The 10,009-nt window shown below is 41.6% G+C and overlaps 1 long non-coding RNA gene across 1 annotated transcript; it reads left to right on the top strand.

Annotated features, from left to right (window-relative positions):
- Positions 1 to 385: 385 nt before the first annotated feature.
- Positions 386 to 2,549, top strand: LOC138688525 (uncharacterized). Its single transcript, XR_011327381.1, has 2 exons — positions 386 to 601; positions 1,930 to 2,549. It is a non-coding gene; the product is annotated as an uncharacterized lncRNA (long non-coding RNA).
- Positions 2,550 to 10,009: the final 7,460 nt, after the last annotated feature.

Here is a 10,009-nt window from a genome sequence, read left to right as displayed (position 1 = left end):
AGACTCACGGCAGCCTACCTGGCTCTCCAGCTCTTAAACAACAAAAAAGCTCCTCATATGTGGCCGTGATGACGCTGTTTTGGTGCCCAGCAGGTAAGCTTGGACCCCCGGCGGCCCGGGACGGCCCCTCGCCCCCGGCCCAGCCCCCGCTCCCCTCAGCAGCCTTCCACCCGCGCCATAGCCCTCCCGCCGCGCAGCTCGAGATGGCGCCTCTCGCGGCCAATGAGAGCGCGCGAAGCAGCCGCCTCGGCCAATCGGACGGCGGGGCACGCTTACCTCCCCGGGCAGCGCGGCTCCCGCGGAGCCCGCCCAGGGCCCGCAAGCCAATCAGAGAAGGGCACGGCTGTTGCTAGGCTGGCGGGCAGGTGTAACCCTGCCGCCGTAGGACGCCCTTCACGGTCAGCGGGAAGAACCGACGAGGAGCGTCCTGAGGTGCGCGGAGCGTGGCACGCTGACTTCGTGGGTCGAGACAGCTCTAAGCTAATGTCGTAACTCCGTGCGATGACGCGACCCTCGTCAGGCACCCGGCGGGTGCCCGCAGAGGGCCGGGCCGCGGGGCCCCGGGGGCGTCTCATGTCATCGCTTTCCCACGCAAGACGCGGTGAGCCCCGAAACCGGCGTGGCCGGTCCCTCCGGGTGTAGCCGACAGCGGGACACGTCTCTTCTTTCCCCGGTGCCGCTTCACCCTCGCGTCCCGAGGGAGCCTTTGGTGCGAGCGGGTCCGCTGCCGCCGCCGGCCGGGCGTGAGGGGAGAGCGGGGGGGAAGGGGAGGCGGCTGCCGCTGTGGTGGTCGCCGCTCTTTCCCCTCGGCTGCTGCCGGCGCGTTTCGAGTTTAATCTCTCAGCTGCCCAACAACGTTGTAAAAGCTCCCTTAGAACATCTCCCTGGGGTGGGGGGGGAGGCATAGCTAACCTTAAATGTCATTAAAAATACAGGTGCGATATACACCCTGCTGTTACTCTTCCACAGAAGCCTTTCATGCATGTGGTAGTATGCAATTAGTCTAAGGCAGTCTGTTGAAATGTAGTAACAAGAATGAAAAAACTCCCTTCGGTAGTGAGATTCAGCGTGAAACCTTACCGTTGTCTTTTGTTACAGAGCTAAAAGATTTGCTCTAGGAAGATGGCAAGAAATACATCCGATTTTACTGCTTCCCCCTGTACAAGCCAATTAAAGTGTAACCAGTCTTATTTGTTATGGTAATGAGAAGAGAGGCCTTTTCACTCCTTCCTCATCTTTTATTCATAATTTGTAGGTATCTTTATTTAGGTGCTCTGAGTTAGTGAGCATATTCAGGGAAAGATCGTATCAAGTTTCTGATCATGTACTCTTCTAGAGAAAGAAAAAACATATCAAGCTATAAATGTACAAATTAACAACATCTCTGTATGGAATAGGCTGAAATCAGGAAACTTGGTGGCGTGGTGGAGATAATACCAAATACATCAGTTGGGCAAAAGTCTGTTTCTTTAAGGTTCTCTCTTCACATACATGTGTTCAGGTTGAGTTACCCTGCACTAAATTGTTCTTTATTTTTGCATAATACTTTTCAGCTAAGGAGCTCAAAGTACTCTTCAGTTCATTACCATTCATTTGATAACTGTGGAAAACAAAGAAAGGATAAGTTACAGAAACTTCCACATAATCATCTAAACCATTCAGACTAGGAAGCAAGCTTCTGTCATTTTTTTTGCCCTACTGCAAAATATAAAACTACATTGATAATTGTGAAGAGCATGCTTTCTTCTTTACACCTTCACATTTGTATTCCTTGGCTTATCAATAAAAAGTGGCTTACAATGTAGATCTTTATCTACAGAGTGCTTTCCAGGGTTGTTTTTTTTTCCTGTAACTCTCCCCTTTCTAAAATATTTTTTTGAGCTGGTGGTTCTGCAACAAAATATTAAAATACTTTTTTTTTCTTTTCAGTCTCAAAAATCTCTTACAATCAAGTTATTCAACAGGTATTGTGACTCTCTAGTCCCTGCTGTACTGTCCCCTACCTCCCAGGACCCAGGGCTCTGCTCTGATACAGACCAGCTGCATAACCTCAGCTCAGACTCTGAGGAAACTGAAGTGGTGAGAAAAGGCTGTGAGAAAGTCTGCAACTTCACCTTTACTTCCTTGCAGGACTCTGCAGCCTGAGGTAGGATTGTTGAGATGGGGGTGGCTCAAGGATTCAACTTGGAAACATCATGGAAAAACATCAACGTGGAAAGGTTGATGCCTGAACACAGTTACAATAAGGAAACAGAACTGTACCTGACTCTAAATCCTCTGCATGATATAGTGGACTTAACCGGTTCTCAAAGTTGCTTATTATTAACTACAGTTTTTAGAAGGTTGTTTCCAAGAATATCCGGAAGAATGTAGCATTCTGATTTCCAAGTAACTTCTTGGACATCAGGGGGCACTGTTTCACCACCAGCAATTTAAACTGAGACAATGCAGCATTTGGATAGTATAATACACTGGATTTCGTGTTGTACTTAATTCCTAATCCTTCCTATAGGTGGACATTAAATCAGTGTAGCTACTCTTCATCTTTATATGTTATCACAGTTTGAACTGATTTATATATATATATATATATTAAAAAAATGAATAAGACTTGGGTTTGAAAGACCTGGGATTCTTAAAATTCTTAGTTTTGCAAAAAAAAAAGATTTCCATAAATGCACTGGAACTTAATTATGTGAGATATATAGCTACATAGGTACCCAGTAGCTAGGTCCAAAAAGGCAGGTGCAGAGCAGTTTGCTTCCTCTAAATGAAAACAAAAATTTTAGTGACTGAGTTGTTTACAGATAGATTAAGAAGCATCACTGAAGAAAAACACAGGGCTGGTATTTTAATAAATTATATTTAGGATATATGTACTTTTTTTTTTTTTAATATTTGTGAGGTAGGAAAACAAATGCCTTTGGCCTCTGATATCCTTCCCAGTGAACTTTCCAGTGAAAGATAAAGTACCATAGTAAGAACACCTGGTATTTCTTTTCAAAGTCATGAAGAAGCAGCATTGATTCTTTTAAATAGAGATCATTGTTCAGAATAGACTTTCCCTACTTACTGCAGAGTGTGAAATACAGGATGAAAAAAGTCTCTCTTCCCTGTAGAGATGACTCCTGACCTTTTCGGGGAGAACCCAGCCTCTCGATCAAATATGTTCTAGATGAAATGCATGCAGGCTGAGAGCTCAGTTCCTAAAGACTATAACGAAACTGAAGCATTCATCTAAAAAGCCAACTTTGGACGTGTGGTTAACTCAGAATAAAGGGTATAGCAAGTCACACAAGTTTCAGTAAATTAAAAAGGAACAGATAAACCACCTGAAGCCACATCTATCACCAGAAACCTGTTTTTTACGTGGGAAGAGAAAGTAAGGATTTAGATGAGTTGTGTGAAACAAATCATTATGGCATCATGGTGCCTGGGCTAGGACTAAGCATAACAGACTGAATATGCCTTACCTGTTTGCTACTTGAGGTAGTAAGTAAGGATACTGGAAGGGTGCCTTACAGCTAAATCCTTGCTTGTGACAAATGTATGATTAGAACTACAAATGGTCCAGTGCCACTTAAGTGTATGTCATTGATGGATGGACAGGAAAATTGTTTTCAGCTTTGTTCACTTCAAAAGAGCTTCTAAGCATACAGCAGAGTTTTCTAAGTCTAAGAACAGCTGTAGTTATTCTCAGGTACTGAGAAATTCAGGACCTAGAAGAAAAAAATCACTTGGAAATTATGTAGTGAACAAGAAGGGTACTGACTAGACTAACACAGCAAATGGTAAAAGAATGTCAAGGCTGCCAGCAAACACAGTGCATGCTTAAACTTGCTGCTTCTGCATACTTCAAAACAGCCATGTGCTCTGCAGCAGCAAATCTCCATAAAGTACTGGGGACATAAGTTTGAACTTGCTGTTCATTTCCACTGTAAATAGACCGATACATCCTGTATGAACTCAACTAATTCAAAGCAGAGAGTGGAAGCCTTTAAGATTTATTTTTAAGCATTGGCACTGCTGTGCTGGTTGTAAGTGAAACAAAGTAGTCTTATCTGAAGAGTTCCAATTACTTTTGTCAAAATAAATAGACGCGATAGACTACATTAGGTCTTCACCATCATGTGACAAAATGGCAAGTGATGAATGATGTATTTCTCAACATCAGTAACTCAAAACTCTGAATGCATATTTTATGCTAAAGGGAAAGGAGATTAACTGTACAGCACCCCTTTAAGTGTTTTTTTTAAACTTCTGACATCATCCACCATATTCTAACTTTTTAAAGCCACTGGAGATTGTATTTTGTGTTGGTGAGTATTTAATAACCATGGTTATTTTTTACCCAGTTGTGCCCACGCTGTTTCTTCACGCCGTATTGTGCAAAGAGCGCTAATAAACAGGACTCCTTTATACCACCATGACCCTGGAGTCATTTGTTCCAGCTGCCAAGAGCACCAGGCTTCCCGAGACACAGGTGCAGGAGCAAGGCGCAGGTGTGTGTCGGCCGTGCCCTGGGCGCTGCCGGTGTATTGCGCATGCGCAGAGTGACTGGATTGTCTATATTCACATTAAAAAATGCGAACTCTTCAGCTTGTATTTTTCTACTCTTTCCTCACAGAAACAACTAGCAAACCCTAGACTGCAAAAAATCTGCTTGATGAAAATGTAGCTGAACCAATAAAACTTCAAGAATTTTACTTAAAAAAACATTTTTATAAAATCACATTAGCTGAAAATATTCCATTCACACCTAGTGAATAACACAAATGCATAGTGTCACTGATGTAATATATATGCACACATTAGTACACAAAACCGTGAAAGATCTAAGCAACTTACTATGCAGGAAATACATCTATCTTTTTATCTAGGAAGATCAGAAGTAGAAAAACTTTGCTGCTTTCAAAATATTGTCCTAAATTTTTTCCTGAAGGTGAGTTCAGTATTTTTTAAAACAATAGCCATTTGAGTGGATGAAGAATAGGTGACAGCCTTCAAACTCTTAGCTAGCTGACATGATTCTTTAACTGGGCAAAATCCGTAAATTGCATCAAACCTTTCTCATCCTGTTTTCCAATTCCAAAGTTGAGATTTACCTCTTAGTTTACTGGTCACATAATTCAGATAATAGACTCTTTCAAACACAGGGTATCTATTTATTCTCTGTTTTTACGCTGTTGAACACAACTGAATCTTTGTCCTTGACCACAGCCCCTATAACATGAAACAATAGTAGTAATTAAGACAGGACAATTTCTCTGTTGTCAAGAGCCTTATTTTCATGGCACAGCATTCAGAAGTCTCACCCCATGAAAGGATTAATCAAGAGTAATGTAGCTATAATTTCTGAAGTAAGGGAAAATTATTTTCATATGCAAATAGTTTGGCTCCAGTCCCCTCATACTGCTAAGAAAGGAACAGCATCGAGTTCAGGAGTGGCAAGGCAGAACAAGGACAGCCCATTGGAGGCTAAACACAGGCAAGTTAAAATGTGAGCTGGAAAGTCTGGATTTTTCTTTTTTTTCCACTCCCATCCAATGGTCCAGGCTCCACATGGTTAAACTAAGAGTTGCCACAGTTTGTTAAACATTGAACGCCCCTCCCAAGAATCAATGGGCTCTATAATTACTCCAACAGGTCAAAAAGCTTTCTTTTTTTCTCTGAGATCAGTAATCACAAGCTGTAAAAGTTCTCTCACTCAGAGGTTGAACCAATAAAATCACTAGTAGAAGGGCTGTAAATTAAAGTGCAAAGAGAAACAGATGAACTCTGGTAACAGCTATTGCTAACTGAAAAAATACGGGAAACTCATGAACTAGGAAAGTAGTCACAACACAAAAGCAATTTATTTCAGCGAGGAGAGGGGGGAAGCATTCTGTGAGCTATGGAACACCTGGCTCCCTTAACCCCACTTTCTGCTGTCCATTGTGTTACACTAAATGGTGTTTGTGGGATGAGATTTTTCTGCCCAGCTCATGGGTGTATTTATTCACCTTTGCTTGGGTTATGACTACACACGCAAGTAGAGTGAGGCAAGAGTGGGTGGGGATTTCCAGCATGTTAGCTGTACCATGGAAACTGCCTGCGTGCATGCTGTGACCCTGTTTTCGTTGAGGAATAAATGTCTTCTGCTTACTGCTGGGTACAGCTGTGTCCACAGGTTGTTACTGTGGGTTACCCTGACATACTGTAAATCCACACCCTAGCTAGCCTTGTAGCAACCTGTACATACAGACAAGTCCGACACAAGCAAATTTAATGGCAGACACCTTCAGGTTGTGAAAAAAGTACGTGACATGCCTTCTGATAACACCATACTGAGAGACGGGACAACTATCTGTCTGTATAACCAGCTGCTTGGGTTCTGCCTACAGCGCAGAGATGTTGTCATGCGATAAAACACGTTAAAAACTATTTGGGACTCCCTCAAACACTTTTTAACAAGTGTTTTGACAAAGTTCCATCTGTATCTTCTTTCACAGAGAATGGCTAAAAGGGCAAAAAAAAAAGGTATCTTAGAGGCCAGAATGGAAAAAATTTTTAGTTTAAATGGAGCTTCTCTTAGTACAACTTGCAATCCCGTGTTTTCGTCTGAGCCCTTTCCAAACCCTGCTAAACCAGTGAGTGTTCGGAGGGATTGGGCACAGTATGAAATTAATAGGCTTGCCTCTCTGCTACAAAGTAGTCTGGATGAAGAGTTATTAAGGTTTTTACATCTAATGCTGCGCATTTTAAGCAGCTTTGAACGTTGACAGTAGATGTTCTAAAAAATGCTGTCAGCATAAGAGCCATGGAGATGTATTTTCCAGTAGGTAGACAAGGATGACAAGCCTGTTACTGACCTCACCCACTGGAGTTAAGACTAAGCCACGGCAGAGAGGTGAGGATGCCTCAACGTATCAGACAGGTTGGTTTCTATGATCTTCAAAGACGCAAATAGAACACACACTAATTGCATGAGCATTTCTCTCCTGTGGCTACACCCTGTCTAGTTTTATGAACCCGTGAACCAACAGCGCTTTACCTCTTAGTAGATACTCTTACTTTCAGAGGTCTCCAGCCTGATCGAGAACCAGGCTGTAGGCTTCTGAAGCTGAGGACAGCTTTATGAGTGTTGCCACTGCCTCTGAACTAATTTCCATCTCCAGTGTGCATGACAATTTCAGCAAAATACACAAAAGTAGTTAAGTTTACTAACCATGTTATTATTCAAAGAAAAAAAAGCCATGATCTAGAAACAGGCCAAAAATAAACAAAATGTGTAAACTAGCTTTTTTATGGTGTTCAGAAGTAGTGAGACACTCGTCTACCAGAAAGACACATGACTGTTCATTTATTTTCTTATTGGCTCTATATTTGACCAGCTCCATATGGTCGAAACATTTCATGACTCCAAATGTTCTCATTATTCAAATCAATATAACAATACTTACCTGTTATATGATGGCTTTCAAACCTGCAGGAAAAATAAAATATGCAGAAGCACCAGTTTTATTACACTTCTTTGAGCAGCAGCTTGTATCGATTTGTGAAGGCATGGAATCTTCAGAAACACATCATGGACAAGATACTGTATATAATTTCTGAATATTGTCCCCTTCCTACAGTCCTTTCAAGGTTTCACTCTATGCAGATGGTGCAGTCTGCAAAAACAGTTGAACACAAACATTCTAAAGCTGTCCTAAAAAAAGTTCCTGAACAAGTCTATAATACAGATAATGTATATGGCAATGTCTACTGTCCAAAAAACCTGTTGGCACTTTTGAGCATAAGACTGTCTCTGTTTTTTTCTAACTTTGTAAGCCTTAACCAGTTAAAAGTCATCATGAATTTTCAAAAGTCATTATTTTATTGGGAAAACACTAGTAAGACTGTTTTGCAATTTGGTATAGTACATGGCTTATTTTCTAGGGACAAGACTTTGGTTATCTTCAGAAGGGTGCACCCAAAACTGATCAGGTTTGCAGCCTCTGAAGAATCTCAGAGCTAGATTGCCAAATACTCCAATGGCCCTGATAATGCTCTCTCCACTCATCGGTCTGATCTGCTGATCACAGTGCATGTCACAGCCCCACCTCGCATCATTTCCTGATACTTCAGGAGTGACTCATACATCCTTGCAACTTTCCCTGAAAGTAGATTCTGTCCCTTTTCTGTGCCTGGGGAGTATCACAAAGCCCCCTTACCTAATTTCTAGGAAAGACTTGGAAATGACCTCGTAAAGACCTAGGCCAGATCCCAGTATCACACTAATTCTTACCGACTTCAGAAAGAGCTGGATTTCTCTCCTCGGATCTGATTCAGTTCACTGAAGTCAACGTCAGTGGTTATTGAGTACTTTAGTGAATTGAACTTTATTCTCCAAATAGATCTGGAGCAGTTGTAGATTACAGAGCAAAAGTTGAAAAATACAGATCACATGAGTTTTTCTAATGTAAGTTTAGATATTCTCTAGGGCCTGGTGATCAAAACTTTTCATTTTGCTGTATGACAGACCCAGTAATATGCTCATAGCATTTAAATTATAATTTGCCTGAGCTGTAATTATGCTTTAATAAGTGTAAACCACAACTAGCCTACACTGCACTGCCAAATCAGCATTCAGTTATTTGATAAGAGGAGGTATCTCCAACAGTTGATAAAATTATCCTGTTTATAACCAATAAGCAAGGCCTTACCTTTAGAGTTGTACACTGAGGAAAGTTAATATAGAACAGCTATTGAATAAGGTCATGTATTCCAGCATGAAGAGTTATGTATCGCCACAAAAAGTGCAAAAAAGACACTGCCTTCCAACCCCCTAGACACCGAGGTATCTGTGTAATGAAGCTACTTTGATACTTGGGCCCTTTTGTCTTTTCCACCACATGCCTGCTTCACTGGCTTTGATTCCATGGGGAAGCTTCCCTCAAAATAACCTGGAAAGAGGGTAAGATTAACGCTATTGTGAATGGTCCCTCATTTCCATTGCTTTGCTGGGGAATGACATTATGTAGAGCAACTCTCTCTGCTTCTACAATACTGGGCAACGTTTAAACACTGATTTCTTCAGATTTGGAAACCTGGGGAAATTATAGATAATGAGCTCTTTATTAGCTCCTGCAAATCAGAGCCAAATTAAATGCTGTACTACAAAAAGCAACATGGTGCACCTATCTTTGCACCACAGTTATGGTATGGCTTTCTATAAGCGATAGCTAACAGTTCAGGGAAAGCATAATGGGTCACACTAAAAAGCCAAAACACACTGTAAGAGGCTTCTTTAGTCCACACAAATACCCTAAGACCATTTCACCCTTAGACACTAAAGGTTATGCCTATTTTTTGTATACTGACAACAAAGACCTGTTAGGTATTTGGTGGTGGCTGAAGAAGCAGTGCTACTTTTGGTAGTAGCCACCGTGAGGTTTCAAGACTGCAGACTACGGATTGGATTTTTAAAACTAGGCACAGAGGTTTACCAACAGAGAACAAGGGCCAGGAGAACAAAGAGCATTAGCATGTACCCGGCTTGTTCTGCTCTTCTACATTTACGTATTAAAAAAAAAAAAAAAAAAGCAAAAGCCTATCATAAAATTTACTGTTCCTTATTATCAAGGCTTACGTAGTTCAGCTTGGTGATTTGATAACAACAGGGTAACTCTTCTCATCTTGAACAAGCCAGCACATTTACACAGAAAAAGAGCTTTACAATAAGGCAGGCACTTCTGAGCCTATTGATCCTGCTCAACCTTCTGAAGAATGCCATCATTTGACAGCAGCAATGCGAGAAGTCCATATCTGAGACTTTGAAGTCTTCCCAAGTTTTCACATTGCTAAGATCATGTTCTTATTTTGAGTCTTTGACAGGTATATCAGAAGAGTATTAAGAAGCCACACAAAAGCTCAAGAAGAATCAAGATAAATGCTGCAAAAGTCTAATTCCGGCTGTACCAGGAGCAGACCCAAAACACAGTCATTTAAGCTGGACCCATGTGAGAGCGCCCCTACCGGATTTCAG

Source organism: Haliaeetus albicilla, chromosome 13 (genome assembly GCF_947461875.1).
Source record: "Haliaeetus albicilla chromosome 13, bHalAlb1.1, whole genome shotgun sequence".
NCBI classification, from domain to species: domain Eukaryota; kingdom Metazoa; phylum Chordata; class Aves; order Accipitriformes; family Accipitridae; genus Haliaeetus; species Haliaeetus albicilla.
Note: the sequence above shows the minus strand (reverse complement) of the source record. Positions and strands in the feature narration are given on the sequence as shown.